Source organism: Brienomyrus brachyistius, chromosome 21 (assembly GCF_023856365.1).
Source record: "Brienomyrus brachyistius isolate T26 chromosome 21, BBRACH_0.4, whole genome shotgun sequence".
In the NCBI taxonomy this organism is placed as follows: domain Eukaryota; kingdom Metazoa; phylum Chordata; class Actinopteri; order Osteoglossiformes; family Mormyridae; genus Brienomyrus; species Brienomyrus brachyistius.
In genome coordinates, this window is record NC_064553.1 from 10,267,158 (window position 1) to 10,289,090 (window position 21,933).

At 40.6% G+C, this 21,933-nt stretch overlaps 1 protein-coding gene across 1 annotated transcript in view; it reads left to right on the forward strand.

Moving 5' to 3' along the window:
- The first annotated feature begins 12,831 nt into the window (after nucleotides 1-12,831).
- Nucleotides 12,832-21,933, forward strand: part of LOC125716426 (F-box-like/WD repeat-containing protein TBL1XR1) — a 47,348-nt gene continuing 38,246 nt past the window's right edge. The window contains exon 1 of the mRNA XM_048988707.1: nucleotides 12,832-13,160. The gene's annotated coding sequence lies outside the window, so the exon portion shown is untranslated. The remainder of the gene's footprint in view (nucleotides 13,161-21,933) is intronic.

Here is a 21,933-nt window from a genome sequence, read left to right on the forward strand (position 1 = left end):
GATGCAACTGGAAAGGGTTGTCTGAGGCAACGTAAGCCTTGCGGAATTCGGCGTAGCAGTCATGCTCTCGCATGCCGCATTGTTTACGCTGCGCAGGCAGCCCAAAGTCCGCGGCTGTTTCCTCATGCTTCCGTTTATTTTTACCCTTGTAGCGGGAGAGCAGCGGCAATCCATTATTTAAGCCAAAGGCAGCCCGAAAAGCCAGTGGAACCTCTCTGTCCTGGACGCTATTTTCGGTTCTGCTCATGTGAGTGTGAAATCTACTTTGAAAGGGTGGAGGCCTGGGCCAGCCTCTCTGTGTGGTTCCCTCGAAGCACAGAACCAAATCCTTGTGCCGTTTTCTAAAGAAAACAAGGCTATTTACAGTATATATCAACAGCTTTCTAAATTATTAATAAGCTTGGCATTTCCACTCTACCCAATGGCATAGTGGAGAGTTTGATATTGGGGGCAGGGGGACACAACTTAATGATTTAAATGTAAAGGTCAATTTTTCTGTGTGGGGTACGTGGGGAATGAAGCCAAATTGAATATTACAGGTACACATATCTGACCCCCCCTCACCCACATCCTCTAGTTCCTATGTCGCTACTTCTACCCTAGGAATGTTTATGAATGTAGGAATGACGTATGAAAGTGTATCTGTCTAAGGCTGATGCTCTAAGGCTGATTCTCCCTTCTGCCAGGCAGGAGGTGAGTTCTTTGCCACTTCTAACCGCCTCAACAAAGCCACTTCTTCCCCACATTCAGAAAGCCTCATCCGTCGATGATGAGCGTGGCACGGATTCAAAGACCAAGAAGAAACAGAAAACAGAGTGTCAGATCTGTTTTAGGTCTTTGCTATCAGATCCCGTCATAATTATTTGTTTGTATTTCACACTCTACTGTTCCCTGATGGCGTTCACTCAGGTCCAGACTTCTGTGATAAGTAAGACTGGCAATAAGGTGATGCTTTCATGAGTAAAGACATATGCCGCGTTGCGATTTACTAGGCATGGAGTGATACCTTGCCAGAAGATAAGTCACTGATCTGTACCAAACATCTAAGATGATTGAGAGTTGGTGGATAGAGAGCTTGTTTTTATCCTTAGGCATCACTCTGTGGGAGTGATATATGTTTAGATATAAAGAAAAATACCTTTCAGTGATGATTTTGTAAATAGATCATTTATGGAATGTACTAGCAAGTGCAATAAAAAATGCAAAAAAATAAAACCGCCACGCAAGAGAAAAGCGCTTCGTCTGTTAGCGACTCCCTCTTGGTCATGTGCCTTTTAAGTCGTCGTCAGAGTATCGTTACCTTTCGAAAGGAAACACACGCCTGGTGATTTTTAATCGAGGAGAAACACGGAAGCAGTAGCTTTGAGCTTTGCTTAACTAGGTCAGTGTATAAGTACCATCTGGGCACGTTTAGGTTGTGGATATACAAGGACGTGCCTCTCCTCTCTCTTCTACAAATTCAGCTCAAAGACCTGAAGGTTTTGGTGCAATTGCCTCTAGCAATTCAGCTGATATAATGGATCTTGATGATAGATTAATAAATAATATTTGTCTGAGTCTTTTCACGAGCATGGGAGTAGGATTTATAAAATTGTGCATATCATTGCAATTTGTGGACCCCTATTGTTCCTGGCACAAGTGCCTGATCAGCAGGACTATGACTGGGTAAGAGGTTGTACAAAATGGTCCAATGGATACTTATGCACATCAAATTGCTATTTTTCTCCTGCTTGGAAATGCATGGATATTATATGTCATAAATCTGACGATATCTATGATGTCTTATGTTCTGACTTGCATAATGCAATCACTTCAAAGATTTTCTGTTAGTTAATGCCAGTTAATGAATTCTGTGCTCCTGTGAAAGGCTTTTTCTATAAATATGAAAGGAGAGGATATAAAATGTAGCTTGTGGGAAGCAGCGAGCCTCGAAATTACCTTAATTTTATTCACCATACAAAGTCAGCCCTGTAGCAGTAGTGTGATAAAAATACACAAGTCGATGTGTTTCACACCATGTGGTGTGCATTAGCGCGGCAGCACATTTCTGTTATTATGCGTTTGTTACAGAAAAGTCTAAGTGCTATAAATCTAAGTCCCAAAGGCATGTAGCACGGTGTGATTCTGCAGCGGTTATCAGTGTACCCACAATCCTCCTGGATTGGATGTTCGATTTTCGCCTCCAGTTCCGCATGTTTGGGGTTTACAGGAGCTCCTCCTGTTTCTGTCAGTTTTCTTCTGCAGAGCAGTTTTCTTCTGGGTATGTCTGAAATCACCTACTTACACAGTATGTACTAAATTTCATCAGAAGCCTTCTACTCGACCGTTAATTCCGTGCATACTGTGCGTACGCATGAGAATTGCATGCACGTGCCATCTCGCACATTACCTGACCTGGATATTTTGCAATGATGTAGTTTGACCCCGGTGAGAGTTAAAAACGATCAATTAAAAAATCCCAATTCAAGTCAATTAATGTACGTGAGCATTGTTTTCTACGTAAATTTGGAAAGAGATGGTACTTTATCCATCACCATGACAAAACTTGCTGAGCAAGCGACGTTCTTTGCTGCTCCAGTGGACCTTGTGGGATAGCATACTGTCCTCAGTTACACATTTTGAGAATCCACAGAGTGTAATATGTCATCTGGGTGCTGTTCGCCTACTATCTCATCCATACTGAGGATTCTGGCATACTGCTTACTTTGAATACTATATTTTGCCTAGTACATATCAAATAAGTCTGGTATTTCAGATACACCCATAGTTTCTCTATTGCCCATAGTGTGTGAGTATATGCCCTTTGATCGATCAGGATTCCATACTAACGGCCCCCTGCCTTGTGTCCTGTGTTTCCAGGATCTACATCACCCTGTACTGCAGAAGTAGCTATAATAAATAAATGAAATTAATGTACAATGTGCTATCGATTGCATATAAGGAATGTAGAGCATTTTATTGTGTTGATGTACATTTCAATTTTAATTCTGTCTACCAGCAACAATTTACTAATAACAGATTGATACAAACTGGAAATACACGCATTTCAATTCAATCTATAAGAATCGTTAAGCCCATTTTAATCCGTCTTTGTGGAATGTACAACGCAGTAGCTAGCATGGTCCGTAGGAGGCGCCACGTTTTATTTCAAGAGACACTGACTTGGAGTGCAATTCTTCTGTGTAGTGAGTAACTCCTCCTCCTAGATCCAGCTAACTGATCAACTAACCCACCTGGTCTTCTCAGCACACATATCCTGAAAAACACTGCCATGAGATCAATTAATCACTTTGCAAAATGGAAACCACAGCACCACAGACCGGAGGTAGAGCGCTGAATAATTTATGAATGAGTGGATTTGCAACTTTTGCATACTGAGTGCGGCAAGAAGGCAGCTGCAATTCGGCCAGGAAAACTTTACTGCTGCAAGTGATGTTTTTATTTCTCAGGAGAAACACTGCATTTTGCTCGGTGAAGTATCTTTATTGCCGCAGTGAGTGGAGGTTAAAATAAAAAGTACCTGAGATCTTCCAGTGATCTCATTTCTAGATATATGGAGTGAAGACCCTGCAGAGGTCTTTTTTTAGTCCAGTTGTGGTTGCTGCGAGATCTTACACGGACATTTCTGTTGATAAAAACCAAATAAATGCAAGTCAAAGATGTTACTCCCATGTTTATTTTATAGTAATCTGGTTTTCATTGAGGAGAAACGAAACCAGGGCTACATTTTTGGCTTTCCTCGTGAATGAGTAATGGATCACACTGCCTGAAAAATGTTTGGGACTTTTGCATTGATTGGAACCGAGGTTTGTAATTTATTTATTTACTTTATTTTGGTGGTTCAGTTTTTGTGTGAGGAGGGGATGAAAAGGCATTGAAGATTTTAGACCAGCTGTGAGCTAAAATCCGTTTCTGGCCTGGCTCATTTTTGCACACGGATGTATGTTGCCATTTACAATATGTGATGTGGTCCAACCCACTTTTGACATCTGACGATTATGTTTACTCATGTCTATTTTTGTGTTTGCGTGCGTCTGCACGCCCCGGGGCATGTGTGAAGTGGAGCTAGGGTCTGGCGTGGGTGCACGCTGCTGTTTCTCCTCCATCTCCTCCTCTGTCTGTGTTCTAGCCCCCCCCCCCCCCCCGGCCCCCCGCCCCAGTTTGCTGTGATAATGCTCCGCGTGGCAGCCGACAATGTACCCCTCCCCCTTTTTCAGCCCTACTTCTCACTTCCGCAGCCGGCAGGCGGCCGACCTCATGACCCTGTCCCTTGCAGATGGCAGGGGTTGAATAAAAGACCCCTCCCCCCGCAATGCTACCTTCCCATCCTCTGATTCAGACTGCTTGCCAAAGGAAATGCAGAGAATATTTGCGCTCCCATCCCGGGATCCACATAGACTGATTTTTAAACTCATATTCTCTTGCCTTTTTAATGTCAACCAGCTTTATTTTCATTTATTTTTATTTTAAGTCCCTCAACCCCCCCCAGACCCCCCCCCCACAACAAAATTAGCTAGTCATTCTGTTAGGTTACATTTTTACTCTGGTCCCATGACCAATGAAGGTACATGAAATTTATAAAGGGACAAGCACAGTAACACATGGAGAAATGGTAGGTTTGGCTTATGGGCCGGGATACAGTCTTCAGTGTCTCTTTAGTGGTATTTGGAGTCCATTTACTAGTTCACTCTCCATTCTGGAAGCTGCTGTAGAGATGAATGATGTGTTTAATCCCATCAAAATGATCCACCAGATCCCAGCTTCTTCTTCCCATTCATCCTGCGCATGGTTAGCCCACTTTGTGGGCTCCATGACACCTGGTCCACGTGGAGGGTTTCAGAATATGTCATCATCCCCCACCCCCCCGGCACACAGCCAGCCCCCTGGGAGGGGCCCCGCAGGTGGGAGTGATGGCTTGCAGGAGACATATGCCCTAACAGTCGACTGTTTTTGTGGCGAGCGAGTAGGGTCGCCGGCGTGTTCTCCGCCAGCCCGGCATCCTTTTCACGAGCTGACCTCGTTCTCATGTAGGCATCACCAAGCAAGCATGCGGAGCGTGGTCGCATAGTTCATGCAAGGATCTTAAGCGGACCCAGTGCATTGAATGCAAGCTGTGTCTCTTTAAAACTAAGGCACCATTTTAATAAAGAATAACACAAACGCAGATGGCGCCGTCTATATTTAGGTTTCTGGAGTATATCAGGCCCCTGCAGTTGGACAGAGCACTATTTATTTTAACGATTCGGGCACAGTATCGGGCAGCCTTCTGATGGGCCACGCAATGGGTCCTTAGCGGGGATGGAGGGAAGAGTCTCCAGTTTGAAGGATGCCGGTTTATCAGCGCTTGCAAAGTTCTGCCCAGTCCCAGTCCAAATTGCCTGCTGTCTGTAGGAGCTTGTGGGGCAGGTATGGGGTCATTAGCTTCTGAAAATGAGGCAGGGCCAGTTAGGCTCTAACCTGGGCACTGATTGCTGTTGACCTGGTTCAATTCACCCTTAAGGTATCTGCTTAAGCATGCTGGATTTAATAAAAACAAAAAAATGTAATAAATGCAAATGACCCAGCCGTTGCATGCTTTTATTACATGATGCTATATGCATGCTTAACAGATAGATATTCCATTGTAGCTCGGGCATTACCTGTCTCTCCTAGGCCTTAGAATACAGATGGGCCTGTTGTAAAGTTATCCAAGGTCACTTAATGATGCATGGAGTCTATTCACGCCCCTGGAATCCTGTTTCTATATATGGTATCTTAACCGTTGCCTCATATGCAACAAACTCCTTATTCATCTTTTTTTCTACATATGAATAAGCTTTTCCACAGTTGAACTTGGCCTCCACCTGAAGGATATTGCAAAAGCATTTGATGGATAAAAAAAAAATTGAATCCAAAAAAAAATCCCAGCAACAATCAACTGATCCACACAGGATCAGACTTAACCTCCTAAAGATGTTTTTGCTGCATTAACTGAGCACTGACTGACTGTCGTACCATGACGCATGGACGAGTGTTAGATAATGACAGCATTTAGGTGAGCGAGTCATACTGACTTTGCCCGTTCTCCTGTCTGGGCTGCAGACATGGAGTTCCTGTCTAAACACCGAGCATTTATAAGCTTTCAAAAGGACTTTGTGGACCATAAATGCAGGTTAAGTAGTGAAAGGGAACCTCTGTGAAACAAGCTCTGTTGAATTTGTGGAACAAATAATAGTTTCCCTACTTACGGGTCAAATGTGTGCTGCGTTCATGAAGGTACATAAATCCTAAGAGCCACAAAGGACAAATATGTAAATAAACGTAACTGAGCCTGAGAAACACCACAGACATTCTTCATCACTCTGACTGGGTCAGATGGATGGATGGATGGATGGAGTATTGGTTTCGAGGAGCAGCACATGGAGATTGACTGTAACAGAACACAACTGTCATGGAAATGAGATTTGAGCTCCTATGCTTTGACTTTCCCATGCTTTTCTCCAACAGAAATGTTGACTTTTCTTGGACTTGCTTATACCTGATTGACTGCACAAAAGCCCCTTTATCCCTGTCATCAATGGTGAGAAATATGCATTATTTATCTGTGCACTGTAGCCTCATACGTCTCATACTGGCTTAAACCCCATCCCCCATCACTCTGTGTGCTGAGCTTGGATGTTCTTCCATATCTGTGTGGGGTTCCTCCCACGTACCAAAAACATAGTTAGGTGAATTGGAGTCACTATGTTGTCCATAGTCTTTGAGTGGAACTATTCAATGGACTGGTATCCTGTCCAAAATGTCTCCTTCCATGTGCCCTATATTCTGCATGAACAGCATGGAAGATGGAAGGATGGATGTTTATGCGCCTTTAAAGAAGGTACCATTTTGGTTATATCTTCTGGTTTCAAGAGGTCATGTGCGGTGCTGTGGTTTATTGACCTTTTGTTTGAGTTGTATAAACATCAACAGCCAAATACATTTACTATCTTTTCTGCAGAATATTATTGTTTTTCTGAAGCACACCAGAAACAGCTACACTCTGCTTCTGTCGATAGAAATTGTGTGACCAGTTGTCGAGGGAGATGACTTTGTAGTGTACAGTGTGTATCTGCCTATCGTCTTCAATTTACACTCAGATCTGAAAACGCAGTGCTTAATACGTTTTACGCAGTTGTTTATGTGTCGATATTTTTCTCTGCACATTATTTCCCTGCAGCCCTCATTGTGTTGTTTTTTTTTTTTTTTATTCTTTTGGAAACATGAGTGCTCCTCTCTTAGGAGACTGTGGGTAACTTGAAAGTAGCAGTGTAATATACAAACCAATGATGATGTCAGCTTGTTATTGACGTTCCAAGTCTGAATGACTGAGCAAGGGATAGGGGGTGGGGTGGAATCAATCTATTGCAGGCAGTGCCCAGACAGGCAAAAATGAGCTTACGCGCCATTGTGGGGGATGGGTGGGATCCTGCAGTGACTAGTATCTGCAGATGTAATCTTTTTTAAAGGCTGCGCAGCTCTACAATATTTTATAATGTGTTTCCCCAGCCTTTTTGGTGAGCATAACACAATTACAGCCGCTGCAGAGCAAAGGCTGCCACTACTGACAGAACTGGAACTTTAATGGTTATATAATTGGAGTGTGGGAGGATGGCACATTTCAGCCACTTAGAGGCCTCGAGATTATCAACGCAATAAATCAAGATGGATTTTTTGGCAACATGGGGGAGGGGGGTATTAAAAGAAGAATTATATTCTACGTTACGTAGCACGCCTTACAGGAAATGCCTTCTGTTAGCTGCCAAGACCACAGCCTGACTCAGACAGAATAACAGGCAGCTGGGGGGTGGGGTGAGGAGAGAGGTTGGGGGTGGGTGGCTCTTCCTCGAAACACACTGGTGGTAGTCATTAAAGTCAGCACATTATAGAAGATTCCGTGGCCAGAGCAGCCTAGTCAGAGCTACAGCCCCTCCCCCATGCCCCAGACATACCAGTTAGGGCAACAAATTGTGTTTATCTCCTCATTGACCGATTTTAATGAAATGATGATGATATGGGTGGGGAGGGGGGGTTTGTCTATTAGGTTGCCGGCGGAGCTAGCAAAACAAACAGCAGACTGTCCCAGGAAATGCTCTGCCTCTCCTCTTCCATCTGACCAGTTAACACCTCCGCTCGCCTTAACTCCACGCACTTTGAGTGCGGCAGCATTTTGCTGCACCTCCAACTGATATTTTTAGCCTGCTTACACAGGTGCACAGAGAAGCTAACAACATATTATGTAAACACACACGTATAACTGTGCTTCTCCCATTTTTACATTCTGTGCTGTATTTGAAGAATTAAAAAAAAAAAAAAAGCTTGTCAGTTAACCACCACGTGGAGCTTCATCTTGGAAAGACAGGAATGAAGGATATGTGTTCCTTACAGTCACTGTGACAATGACGTGTAAAAGAACGAGTATAACAAGGTATAAGTCACGCTCATTCCAGTGTGACACATATACAGTGAGGCACTGCTTCCTGATCTGCCATTCAGGAACTGTTTTGCTTATATACAGAATATACTTCCTGGTTTTATAGGCGTGTTCATTATTTTCATTGTCAAAGAAAATCAATTGAAAGAAAAAAGTCAAACAAATTCCCTGGTCCCCCAAGGTGGGGGACCTGAAGCCAGTGATATATTGCTAATCCTGATTAAATGGTTTGAGTGGTGTGATTTGGGAGTGTTGTAAATATAGGAGAAAATCAGTATTTCCATCATTCTGGAAGGTTAAAATATAACTTCACCCCCCATGAACCTACTGCATAAGCTTATAGATGCCTGGCATTAGAATGAAGAACTGCAGTGTGTATGGATGATGCTCCTGCTTATTGTACTACATTGGTAGGTCTTAGAAAGCGACTGAAGGGGGTGGAGGGGTGGAGGGGTGGATGAAGGGGGGCACAAGGTAATACTAAGAGTCGGCTTATATATAGTTGGGTTGTGGGCATCATGTTTTGGTTTGCGTTTAAAGGAATGACTGAGGTGACGGTGACAAGCTGTCCTTTATTGACGTACACAGAGGATGTGTCACCCAGCTGTGTGAAGAGACTATAACGGAACGGACTTTTCTGGGCTTGTGAGTGATGGCCACCAGCGCACAAGCGCATTCTGACTTGGGTTCCGCCTTAGGTCCTTTTACCGTAACAACAGGCCCTTTCACATCCAAGTTCCGGAACCTGGGCCCGGTTTACAAGTTCCTGGGCTGTGGAGCTGGTTCTTCTGTATCTCCTGGCCACTTTCATGTGTCGTTTTCACACCACGCAACAGGAAATGGGACCTTTACGGTAAATAAGCATGGGAGACACAAATAGCTTGTAGGTTAAACTTCACACATAATTTCATAAGAAACTACAGCGCTGTGCCGAAACAATCGAGGATAAATAAGTCGTTTTGTTAGTTGCTGGGGGGGGGGGGGGTGGTTCAAGATCAAAATGGGACACAACCTTGTCTTTATATTTTACTTGTACGACCTGTGACATGTTCAGCATTTCCTGAATTCTTAATCTGACCAGAAGATCGATCTTTCATCCATCCATCCATCCATTTTCCAAACCGCTTATCCTACTGGGTCGCGGGGGGTCCGGAGCCTATCCCGGAAGCAATGGGCACGAGGCAGGGAACAACCCAGGATGGGGGGCCAGCCCATCGCAGGGAACACTCACACATCGTTCACTCCTATGGGCAATTTAGCAACACCTGGAGGAAACACCACGACGACATGGGGAGAACATGCAAACTCCACACACATGTGACCCAGGTGGAGACTCGAACCCGGGTCCCAGAGGTGTGAGGGAACAGTACTAACAATATTCTGTTAATAAGCACTGGCAAGTTCTACTGCTAGCACCAGTGATATTAGAGAAAAATGTACAGGTTAGCAGTCAAATTTTCTGATGCAGAAATATGAAGATAAAACTGAAATAGATGCATTAAATGTAATTGGAGTGCAAAAATCAACTTTTGCAGTTGCAGTTACTTGGAAGTGCCGGGGCTTGGGGGTCAACCAATCAGCAAGTTATCGCTGTAAGCATCTCCCCAGTGATTCCTGTTCGAACAAAAAGTACCTGGTCTGGAGCAGGGATTAAAACTGGGTTCTGGGACTGCCTCCGAGGAACCACAATCAGAGTTCCTGAGATGTGAACATGACAAACGTCCTTGGTTCCAGAAAAAGTTCCAGCAGTATTGAAGCACCTTTTAAATGTCTATGAGGTTCTTTTAGAAATGTTTTTCCAATGAAAGGGACTTGTGTCAGTCTTAGGAGGGAGATCACATATGTAAGACACACACAATGGGGAACTGTTTCATAACCATACCTACCAAAGCCTCATATCAATATTTAATTGTTGGTAACCTTTACATTGAAGCCATATAACAAAAGAAGGCATGTAACAAAAGAACCTTAAAGGTCTTCATTTTTACAATATGCTGAAATTATACCAAGAGCAAATGGTCTGAAGCATAGAAACTTAGCTGTCTTATACATGCTGTATAGATATCCAGTAAAAGTAATCTTACATGTTATTATAGTATAAGCTACAAATCCAAAGGAAAATGCATCTGTAGCATTCTGGTTCAACATAGTAATACACTACTGGTGGGTGTAAATAACCCCATATATTTCAGTTGTTATGCTCATGATTTAGACCAGGGGTGGGTAATTTTATCCAATCTTATCCACAAAGGGTCAGTGTGTATGCAGGTTTTGGGGATAACTTTCAGGACTCTTCAGCCAATCAGCCAATCTCTAATTAGTAATCCAATTTGAGAGTTACACTGAATACCTGCATAGACAGCAGCCCTTTCTGGATAAGACTGGTCACCCCTGGTTTAGGCCTATAGACGCACACCTGTATCGTCTGGGGTGTCAGAGATTTAGGCCTCATAAATCCACAGCTATTTGGTCCCCACAATGTAATATATACCTGGACCACACATACACACACACACACACACACACACACACACACACACACACACTGACACACACACATGCACACATGTGTTGGCATGCCCATCTAACTGCGAACCTTCCATTCATTTTCATGGAGGAAAACTCTAATCCCAACATGATGACCTTAACCCCTACCCAGCCCTAACCTTAACCATAAATAACCAAACAAAATAAATGTGACTGCATTCCCAGATCTTTGTGGGGTCCTGAAAAATGGTCCCCACAACGTCAAAATAACAGTTTTTTTTATAATGTGGGAGACCCACAAAAAAATATAAACCTAATCCACACACACACACACACACACACACGGACATGTTGACAGGGTGTATTTTCTGCCCCCCCCACTTTTGCTGGCACAATAAATGCAGATTTCTGCTGACCTCCTGGCTCTTTGCAAACAGCTCCATGCTGCAAAAGAGGCTCAAAGGGAGGCTTTTTTTTCCCTCTCCGTAAAAATAGACAGAAACCTGTTTTTTTTTTTTGTTGTTGTTTTAAGGTGTGCATACAGGAAAGTCTTACCCAGAAAGAACTGTCAGTGCCAGTGTGGATATGGGAGTGGACCTTTGCAGGGACGTCCTTTCTGTCCTTTTCTGCTCCCTCCTGACTTCTGAGGAGCCTCCTTGCAGTTGCCTCCTTTGCGCCAGGAAGCCAGGCTCCTGCCGCTCTCCTCGTTTTGTCTTCAAAGACGCCGTCGCCTCACATCACCCCAGCCCTGTGCTTTTAAACATGCACCCTCCTCGACAGGCTCTCAGGATTCCTCTTCCCCTCGCTTCTGCTGCTTCTTTTATTTTTTTGGAAGACACTGTGATATTTATTTGTATCCCAGGTGTGGAGGTTTATGGGCTTTCATATGCCTGCTTCTCCAGAGTTTTCTATTTGGCCAAACACATTATTTGCTCTTTCAACACAAGAAATCACAACAACTATTTTTGACAAGGGTTACGGCAATAGTACCAACACTTTAAAGTCATTTTCTTCTTCTATAATACAGAACTAATACATTTCTGCAAGAAAGCAATTTTTATGCCAAAGACAATTTAGCCATGTTGGCAATTATGAAGGCCCTCAGTAGCTTGTGACAGCATGAGCCTCTGTTTTAATTGTTTAGTCTTACATGCGGTTCCATACCTAAAGCTTATGAGACAATTTGGTAATTATCATCTCATTTGGTCCCTAGAAACCATGTCAGGGTATATAGCGATTTTTGAAACATTGTGCCTTGAGTGTTGAATATCTCCAAATATGTATGCATCCAAAAACAGAAAATGTAACACACAAAAATAGTACATATACATTTTATTATATTATAAAGGAAGTGAAATGTTTCGGTGGTCACTGGAAAATGTTTGCAGCATTCACACATAACTGGTTATCCTGGTCAGGGTAACTGCGGGAAATTATACATTTAAACACAACAGTCCCTAGATGTATTGACTCATTCATATGCATTCAGATGCATTCATAGAATTATTTGTGTAATATATATGTGTTGGGTCTGTGTAGAATATGTAAGCACAATAACTACAACAGGAAAACAGACAAATTACTATAAATAAATTAATGAAAATCCTCTATTTAAACAAACAACCGCCCCCCCCCCAAAAAAAAAAAAAAAAAAAAGAAAAATCCACTACGATCTCCTGAAATGTCGCACTTGCTGTGAGACATGTCGACGCGCCTGCATGTTTCTCTGCCTATATGCAGAAGTGCAGTTGTTAAGATAAATACGCGGTTCGACCAATAATGAGAGCAGCAGCCTGGTTAACGCGTGCGCCTGTACAGTGAGCGCGAGCGCGGCGCGCAGACACGCGGCTTCCCAGCCTGCTCGCCTGCCCCATTTTCGCCTGGAGAGTCACCCCTTCTGTGTTTGAGTGTCTGAAGCCGTTGGCTGCTCCTGAACCGTTTGGCTCTTTCTCTACTTGCTAACAGCCTTACAATGTTCCTCAATTTCTCCTCTATATCTATTTTGTAGCTCCTTTTTTAAAATTATTATTAATTTTTTTGAAGAAGCTACGAATTATCTCTGAACAACGCCGCGCTTATCTGGGAATTTAAATACCGGTCCAGCGCCATCAACTGGGGTTCATAACGCGTTATTTGCTTTCATGTTAAAAAAATAGTTGAGGAGGAAATTCCACACAAGCGACAGCGAAGAAGACACCCCTGGTGTGATCGGGATTTTAAAGTAAGGGCTCTGCGTTTTGTATTTAATTATTTTTTTCCTCGTGAGGTGGGGGGTGGGGGATTAAAAGGACACGCATTACAGTGTATTAAAGGTGTGTTTACTGCTTGATTTGAGTGAGCGTAGCTTGCTGTTGACAGGGATGTGAGGAGAATAACGTTACTGTATAAGTGACAGTGGTGACTGGGTGGGGGATGGGCCGTGTGTGTGTGTGTGTGTGTGTGTGTGTGTGTGTGTGTGTGTGTGCGCGTGTGTGCGTGCTTGCGTCTGTGTTTTCTCTCTATGCAGTAACCTTTACTTGATCATAACATTTAATATAGTTGACCAGCCATCTAATTGCTCCCCTCGCAAACTACTGTGTTTTATATAAAGCATGGATTATGTTGTATAACCTACATTAACACCAGTAGCGGAAGCAGAAGCAGCAGCAGCATCATCAACACCAACAACAACAATAACAAAAGTGGCCAGTTAGCTGGTAAACCAGCATGTGTAATGTCGTGGCATAATTTAGCCCAATAGGGCATGGGGCAGTGCTTTCATGGAGACAGCCTTCACTGGATGACTGGGTCATGTTGTAAGATGAGATGTAAGCCATCCATTCCTTTGGAGTATCCTGGAAGTCCACTTCGCATGCTTTCCCTCCAATTTTGGTGGGATCTGGGGGGCTGATTTTACAGAAACATATGACTGTGGCATACAACAGCAATATGCCGGTGCCCCAGCTCAGAGCGTGGGGGGAGGGGGTGCCAGAGGCAAAGCCAAAGTATTTTACACTCATTGACAGTGACATTGGGACAGCATTTCTGATTGTCATGTTTTTCTTGAAATGAATTTGAGTAATTTATGCAGCTTGAATAGGTCTTTCAGTTGTGTTAAAAAGAAATTTCTGTATATTCATGCTACTTCACATAACAGCTTGAAATTCTTGTAATGCCTAAAGAAATTCAAAACTTACAGTGCTTTCCATTGTTCATTCTTTAGTGAAGTATTAGTCTGCCCCTCCCCCATAATTATTCTGTTAAAGTATTACTAATAACATAAATTTGGTGAATTGTTTTCCAGTAATACAAGGGATGCTGATGTTTGCCTTTGAGACTTGGGAGCAAATTTCCAAAACAGTACTGATGTTTCATTACCTGCAGAGCCACAACAACAACCATTGTTGTTATTACATTTTGTACATTAAATTGGTGCAAAGTTGGTTAAGGTCATGCAGTTTTAACCAATTTTGTTGCGTTTTAGTATAAGGCAAGTGTAAGATTCGCCCACATTTTTTTGTATGTGAGATTTTATTTTAGCTTTAAGAGTGCTGTGTTTTATTTAAATGGCCTTTTAATTGTTAGGTTATATAATTGAACTGGCTCGTTTGCTAACGTGATTGTCTTCAGCATGCCCCAGGTAGAGAAAGGTATCTTGATTCTGAATTATTGATCTCTGCCTTCTACACTTTCTCCAATTACAGCAGGCACAGTTATGTAATTCTGCTGCTAGACGGTGTATGCGAGAGTGGGGGAGGGGAAGGCACAGTGAGAGCTGTGACTGTTTGTGCTAAATCGGGAGGGGTTTTACAGGCATTCATTTGGTTGTTTCAATACTTATTTTTAGTTCGCTGCACCCCTTGTTTGGCACCGTGTGGCTCTAGTCTCCATAGCTGCTTTCTAGACGTTATAAAGGTATAAAGGGCCATAAAATATTTACCTCCCCAGTGTCGTCACATGCCACGCAGTGAACCAATCAAATTGACACCAAAGGTAGATGTACGTATTGCATTAGCTTGTCAGATATATAGGGTGAGCCTAATTATGCCCTTTGTCAGGTTGTAACACACTGAAAACATTAGGAAGCCAGACATTCTTTAATTGTAAATTTATGCTTGAGAAACCCAAGACGTTTTAAATTGTGAATACTAAGGAACTCTTCTGGGTTTATTTTTGAAAAGATCATTTGGTGTCTGCATAAATATCTAAACAGTGATTCCTGATTCACTGCTTGTCCTTTGCAGATTCATTGTTGAATCTGTATGTTAATGATTGGAATAGAATTTATTGTTCACTAAATGCTCTCAATGAAAATTTAAATTCTTGTCACTTTTGTCATTCTTTTATATAATATATCAGACAGTTGAAATACGAATTTGTAAAATTTCAGTCCAATTTATCAGTGGTAAAACCTGAACCATGTTGAGACATATTTCATCAGGATAAACAAGCTGTCTTTCCAAGGTGTTGAGACACTCTGGGTTCTCCCATTAGGGTTGACCCCATGAAACATTGCATGCTCATTGCGTAATGCAGATGTGTTGAATGCTGGTTCTGCCTTGATCTTCCTTTCTGTTAGTCAGGTGTCCTTGGCAGACACACTGATACAATGTGTGTTTCAATGGATTTTGGAAATGGTAATATGGGGACGTGTTGAGTAAGAGCCAGGCACTTTTGGGTGCCTCATGTCTTAAAGGGACTTCTTCAGTTTTCCCCTGAAATGCAGAAACCACATGTACCACGCAGTATGCTTTCTAAACCAGAAGCTTGTGTCCAGATGTTTTTCTTTTCTTTTTAGAAAGTGATGTACACAAAGAGCTGATGCTAAGCAATATTATTTTACTTGATAAAAATGTATTTGATTAAGAAGCAAAATGAATTGTCACTTTCATCACATTTACTCATTTCATGCACCAAAGGGGAAAAACATTTAATTGTTTGCATTTTTCTTTAAATATCAGGAACCTTATTATGTCAAAGAAGTAAAAAATAACTTCTTGTGGAGAATATTTGAATAATGTTAGCCATCAGTGTTAAAGTAGGTCAGTTGCAGGAAATTTCTGAAAATGTGAGGTGGAAGTATCATACTGGGCCAAAGATATATGAAGAGTAGGAAGAATGTATTTGACTCTGACTGGCCAGTCATGTGTGAGGTTTGCCATTGATGCTTCACAATGATTGTGAAGCTGATGTATCAGCGTTGAATGAAAGTAACTTTCAGGCTCACCAGGCTGCCTCGTCTTCTTAAATGGTAGAATGCAAAATTCAATTTGCATTTGTTATTTGTGACTTCTTGCATTAAAATATGTTTCTAGCTATTTTGATGATTAAATCAATTTTCCTCATGTGTACTATAGGCTTGGCAGCCATAAATCATTGAGCTGGATTTAATCGAATACTTTTTATGTTAGGGCTTATTATCCATTATCTCATAATTAGCAAGGGTCTAGTCCTCTCATATGCCTCTGTACGATAGTTGCATGTGCAACTGCATGCATTACTGATGAGTGATAATTTTATGTACTTTGACTGGCTGATGAATTTAAAGTGATTTAAAACTAAAGTGATTGTGCACAGGGGGCCATCAAATCCACTGGTATTGAAGGGAACCTTATGCAGGCTCCGGTACATTTGGTTAAGTATACTAATTATTGGGATTGTTGTTGGGCACAGAGTATTAGCATTGTCAAACTAACCACTTTAAATAATGCTGTCTTTTAAACAAGGGTGGGTAGATCCATTTATCTGTTGTTAAATATGCGCGCTAGTGTAGTTTGAGCATTAGGTGTCTATATGCAGAGGGAAAAGATTTTGTGGATATTGCTAATTTAAGTTTTACTTTGTGTGTACATACTACACTTTCACACATTGAAATTTTCCTATACCTTGATGTATTAAAATAATGTGTTTTATCTCTGTGTACCTTTTGGCACCAGAAATCAACACATTATTTAAGACTTTGCAGCTTTACATAGTAGCCTTGATGCTCGGTGTAAGTTGTTTTTAACTAACAACACAAGTGGTGTTTCGTGACAAAGAAGATCCAGGCTATGTAGTGTTTTTGTTTATGGAATGTGTCTCTTGCCCATTAATAGTCTATTTAAAAAAATTCTTACCTGTGAGGGTTTTTTAAAAACAAAGTCTGGGCTGTATTATAGAAGTGAAGCTGCACTTTTTGTATCTTAGCAGAACAGACTGCAGATTGCTTAAGTTACTGACCGGAAGCCAGTTTTTAGTATTTTGAGAAACTAGTTTTGCACACTTATTGAAATACTCTTTGGCAGCAGAACAACCTATGGGCTCCCTTATCTAAATGCTCCTAGAATTCATGATGGATCAAGGTTAAGGAACTTATCAAATTAGTACATGGACTCAGCTTGGTTTTGTGAAATGCCTCTGTATGCTATTTGTTTTGTGGCTGGATTTTGTTCAAATTTTTTTTCCCAAGCACTAACAATAAGTGGAAATGACCGGCTGGTTTTAGAAAGCTCACTCCGATTCAGTCATGCCTGGCCTTTTCTTGGGAAATCCCTTACTGTTTTTATTTGGGCTGGATAACAGTAGTCTTAGTATGTATACAGAGCAAGAGGGTTGAGATTGTAACTGATGAATAGGAAACTCTTTAGTTACGTGAGAGATTTTGAATTGAAGCTCTGTCTTGCTTCTGGCTCTGTGTCTTTTACGAGTTGTTGGATATTAACAGGACCCATTGATCTAAATATGAATATCAGTGTTTGTAAATTTTGATTTGGTTGGCTGTGTGTTATGCCGGAAAGCCATTAAGATATAACTTTGTACACAAATGTATGAACTTGTTTTTATATTTGTATTTAATCTAAGATGTGGGTTGTTTTTAAATTTGACTTTTAAAAAAATATTTATTTAGAATTTACTGTTATACCTTAATACTCCCTGCTTGTCTTCTGGGCAGATTAGTTGTCCATAACCATAACATTTCTCCATAAAATTTCTTACATTGTATCATAGCTATTTATAACAAACAATTTTCTCTACTTGCCACTTAGATGCAGAAAGTGAGTGTTGACCACACAGTGATGCAACAAGAATGCAACTCACCATTCTAAATCCAGAATTTTTTTGGCTTTTACCGCTTTTTTTTAACATTTTTATCCAAGTTATGTTCGGCCATCAACAGAGAATGTTGGGTGACAGGAAAACCAAGATGAACGATCTACTAGAACAGATTACAAAAATATTAAATGCTGATAATTTAGATGGGACACTCAATTTAGCAACTGGATATTTGAGGAAATGCTTCCCTTTTAAGGAGGAAAAAACATGAATGCTTTGTGGTTTCCATAAATAGAGCAAGACAGTGGGGGAGGGAAAGGAGGTAGGATATATAAATTGGCACAAAGCGAGAATTTCATTATGGCAGCCTACGTTGGGTGTGTATGGCGCAAACCAAGATGTCTTCAGCAAGCTGAAGGCCAAGTTCAAGATCTGATGTGCTTTAATAGGAGGGTCTTATCATTTATTTTAATCACAATTAGGGCCCTAATGTGAAGGAGATGAAAACCAGGCCACCAAATGAGAATGAGGGGGAAAAAAACAAATAGGCAAAGTAATTCCTGGGTATTACAAAGTCTTGCACTTTTAATAAGAGCATAACTTTCTACATCACCTCGGCTCATGAGTTTACCTCACCTTCTTTAATAATGTTCAAAATGAAAAACAAATATTTTCTAATGAAGAGAGCTGGCGTGAGTGTGGATTTTTCAGAAATAAATTCATCATTCCTCTGGAAATACGTATCTGTTTTTGCAATATGTTAGACAGTAATTGGATTATAATGTATTGGGTCGATATACTGTGGATATTCAGGTGTCATCAGTAATCATTTATCAGTAACTTATTGAGCTTCAGTTTTCCAAGAATTGCTAGCCTGCATGGGTAGCCATTGTTGGTGCACAGAAAATTTTTCCACTTGCATGTAAAACAATGCACCCAAGCGATTGAAAAAAATCTCGATGATGCAGTGCAGTGTCATTTCTCATTGATTTTTTTTTCTTTTTTTACTTCTCCTAGTCATAGTTTCTGAAGTAAGCAATGAGCATCTATGCTAGCTAAGTGTAACATGCACACTCCATTGTGTTAACTTTTGTCAGTGGTAGTGTGTGTGTGTGTGTTTGCAGACACAAAATTTAGGGAGTATATTTGAATTAGGAGAGCCCCAGGCACGTGGCACTTCGCCTGTCTTTCTGTGTGACAGTTTTAATAGTGTTTATGACAGCTCACATTACAGGGCTAGAATAAGTACCAGTTCTGCCTGACAATATGTAATCATGTTGGTGATGAACTCGGTTATACATCTCGTAAAACAATTTAAAACATACGTCACTTCAGTCTAGCAAGGTATTTTCTATGAAGCTGTTTGGTATTGTAATTAACACTTATTTTATATTTTACTCTGTTTATTTTTAATTCTGGTGGTACATATTCATATCACTTTATTGTTCCAGTAATTGTTGTGTAATATTCTGTCACATTTGAATGCATTAATATTTTGCTGAGACTAACTAATAGTATTTTCCTTGTCATTTTCTTGAATATGAGGTCCCCAGGTTTGGGTGGGGGATTTCTTTGTTCCCTCTCACATTGAGGATGATATATGGTCTTTGAAGGCCAAAAAGATGCTAAATGGTGTTCTTAACTGGGGTAGTTTGTGGTTTGTGGCAGAAATAACTGTTGTCTTTCACCTGTCATTTGCAGCAATTGGCTCATTATATGCAAGGGACTTCATTGCAGTGTTTAACTGAAAGAGGGGAATTGTATACTTCATGGTGAATCTACTAGAGTCAAATAGTTATGGGAAACGAGGAGGAATATTCATAGCGTCGTTTTTGTTTAAAGGTGAAAATGTTCTCCTTAAAAAATTGCATTAGCTCACATTAGTAGTATTTGAATATATGCAATAGTGTTCAGCCATTTTGGCTAGTATTGTTGCAGAGTTGGACCAGGTTAATGCAAGTATGAGAACTGCTGTCTGAGCATTAAAAGATTAATGTGAGTCATATGTAATGTTTGCACCATGGAGATGTATATTAAGTAAACAGATGTTAATGATTTTTTAAATATTTAAACATCCAGCAAGTGAACATATTAGTAATATCCATATGGAGTTTATTCAAAAGAATAAAGCAAAATGAAAACAATGAGTCATGTACTGTATTATGAATATAGTCACTCATCAGTAGAATTTTGATATTATAAAAAAAATGTATTTGTAAATTCCCGTTTTTGGTATTTTGGCATTTTATGGTTTTGAACTTCTTTTTAGATACTAGTCCTTTTCTCCAGATGCTTGCTTATGTCACTCAAAAATGGCCGTAATTATTCACAGCATGTGGCTCTCTGTGCCCTCCTGAAATGTTAAAATCGCAAGTTAAATCCTGCTTAGCAGTGCTTGTGTTTAGTTTGGCAAGCTCAGCTTCAAATGATTACACATTCCGTGGTAAATACTAAAGTGTTGAAGAGGTAGAGAGAATGAGGCTAATTTAGAAAGGTACAAGTCCACGTTTACATACTTAATCTAAATAACAATCGATTACTTACGATGAGTAAGACTGATGACATTTTCAATAATTACATTGATTTGGAAAGATATGTCTTAAGCTGTTTTGTTGAAGGTAGCGTAAAACCCTTTTTCAAAATCTGGAAATTATGGTTCTTTGAGATGGCCTACCTAGGCAAATTTTGACACTTCTGGTAGTAACCTAACATAATATCATCTGCATCATAGATTAAAGATGCTTGGATCAAGGCATGTATGAAATAACAGCTTATGTGGACAAATAGCTAATCTTTTATCATTATTTACTCTGCCATTCACTGGTAATTCCAAGAGAGTATATTTGTCGCACATTTCTTTGGTCTGTAATCATGCATTCAGTTGTACTGCAAATAATATGGTGGATTTCTTTTTATGTCCCAGCCGCACCAATGAGCAGCATTTTGTTCTAACACAGGGTGCACCTCTGTCATTTCATATCACAGTTTAGCAACAATGTTTATAGTGGTATGTAGCATTAATCATAATTAATGTAGTCTATTTGTTCTAATTAAGCACTACAATTTGTCTTGTGTTTTGGTCTGAGATATTGAGAGACTGGAAATGTCTTTGATTTTTTCAGCTTTTTATGTCATTACACTCTAGAATTGTACTCTTCCAAATTGTAACGTAATGTCTAATGGTAACATTTGCTGTATGTAGCATGACGGATAAGGTCAGATTTGTCATTCGTGGAGCTGCTATTTAAGCTTCTGTCAGTGTCATGGCTCATTTTTCTCTAGTGAAAGAGGAAGCTCTGGTTAGTTAATGGCCCAGGAAATCAGGAAAACGTCTAGTGCTCTATCTGTTGAATGTTTCTTTTTATGTCAACCTTAAACACTAACCAGAAAGAGTACCATGCTTCTACAGAGGGGTATCTGACAAATGCTTTTTGCTCAACATATCATCGTGATATGGGCCATAAAAGGGCTATAAAAATACACTTTTCAGTATATCCATAGTGGACCTTCTAAACCATAAATGATATGAGAAAGTGTATTAAGATCTTGCTTAAATGGTTGCTTTTGCTGGGTCAGATATTTTTACCTGAATCCTTTTTGTCCTGTGCTGATGAAAAGGTGTGTAACGTCTTAAGAGACTAGGTTCTTTTTACGTTAATTTTAGGTTTTACTTGTATTCTGATATGGATACAATGGGTAACATTCCATATAATCCTTTTTGGTTAAAACATTCCTTTCTTTTTGTAATAATTGCTGTTTTGTTCTTTGTAAACCGCGTAATTCAAATTGCCTGTTGAACGATGACCATTCAGACCAACCATCGATTGTCACCAACATATGGCAGCAACATGCGTGCCATGACAATGTGAGACAGCTGAACCCCCTTTGCCGCTGAGCCAATTACATCTTCCTGCTTTCATGTCAGTGTTGGAGTCTTGCCTCTTATGGTCTCTGCTTACATTCTATCTATTTCTACACTTTAA